A 1,757-nucleotide genomic window follows, 5' to 3' on the forward strand; every position below is an offset into this window, starting at 1 on the left:
GTTACTGACATTCTTTCCTCCTCATCTTTTCTGACTGTTTTTTTTACTAGTTTTGCATTTTGTACGGTCAGTGTCATTACAGGTAGCATGAGACGATACCTGGACCCTACAGAGATTGCACAGGTAGTCCAATTTCTCCAGGATGGCACATCTGTACGTGCAATTGCCAGAAGGTTTGCTGTGCCTCCCAGCTCCCAGTCTTAAGGGCATGGAGGAGATTCCAGGAGACAGGCAGTTACTCTAGGAGAGCTGGACAGGGCTGTAGAAGGTCCTTAACCTATCATCAGGACCAGTATCTGCTCCTTTGGACAAGGAGGAACAGGATGAGTACTGCCAGAGCCCTACATAATGACCTCCAGCAGGCCACTGGTGTGAATGTCTCTGACTAAACAATTCATGAGGGTACCTGAGGGCCAGATGTCCTCTAATGGGCCCTGTTGCTTACTGCTAGGTACTGTGAAGCATTTGCCATAGAATACCAGAACTGGCAGGTCCATCACTGGCACCCTGTGCTTTTCACAGATGAGAGCAGGTTTACCCTGAGCACATGTAACAGACATGAAAGTATCTGGAGAAGCCATGGAGAACGTTATACTGCCTGTAACATTGTTCTGCATTACCGTTTTGGTGGTGGGTCAGTGATGGCCTGGTGAGGCATATCTATTGAGGGACGCACAGACCTTTACAGGCTAGACAACAGCACGTTGACTGCCATTAGGTATCAGGATGAAATCCTTGGACCCATTGTCAGACCTTGTGCTAGTGCAGTGGGTCCTGGGTTCCTCCTGGTGCACGTCACTTCCCGGCCTCATGTGGCGAGAGTATGTAGGCAGTTCGTGGAGGTTGAAGGAATTGATACCATTGACTGGCCTCAACGCTCGTCTGACCTAAATCCAATAGAGCACCTATAGGACATTGTTTCGATCCATCCGACACCGCCAGGTTGCACCTCAGACTGTCCAGGAGCTCAGTGATGCCCTGGTCCAGATCTGGGAGGTGATTCCCCAAGACACCATCTGTCGTCTCATTAGGAGTATGCACCAACTTTTTCAGGCATGCATACAAGCACGTTGGGGCCATACAAACTACTAAGTATGATTTTGAGTTGCTGCAATGAAATTTCAGCAAAATGGACTAGCCTGCCACATCATTTTTTCCACTTTGATTTTTGGGGTGTCTTTGAATTCAGCCCTCTGTATGTTGATAATTTTCATTTCCATCAAACGATGTGGCATCCTTTCGTTCCTAACACATTACCCAGTCCATATCAGTATAGATATCCAGTATGTTTTCAAAGTGTTTAATTTTTTTGAGCAGTTTACAGTAATCCCTCCTCCATCGCGGGGGTTGCGTTCCAGAGCCACCCGCGAAATAGGAAAATCCGCGAAGTAGAAACCATATGTTTATATGGTTATTTTTAGAATGTCATGCTTGGGTCACAGATTTGCGCAGAAACACAGGAGGTTGTAGAGAGACATGAATGTTATTCAAACACTGCAAACAAACATTTGTCTCTTTTTCAAAAGTTTAAACTGTGCTCCATGACAAGACAGAGCTGACAGTTCTGTCTCACAATTAAAAGAATGCAAACATATCTTCCTTTTCAAAGGAGTGCAAAGCAAGCCGTCAAAAAAAAAATCAATAGGGTTTTTTGGCTTTTAAGTATGCGACGCACCGCCGGTACAAAGCTGTTGAAGGCGGCAGCTCACACCCCCTCTGTCAGGAGCAGGAAGAGACAGAGAGAGAGCCACAGAAAA

The sequence above is a fragment of the Erpetoichthys calabaricus genome, chromosome 1 (genome assembly GCF_900747795.2).
Source record: "Erpetoichthys calabaricus chromosome 1, fErpCal1.3, whole genome shotgun sequence".
NCBI classification, from domain to species: Eukaryota; Metazoa; Chordata; class Cladistia; order Polypteriformes; family Polypteridae; genus Erpetoichthys; species Erpetoichthys calabaricus.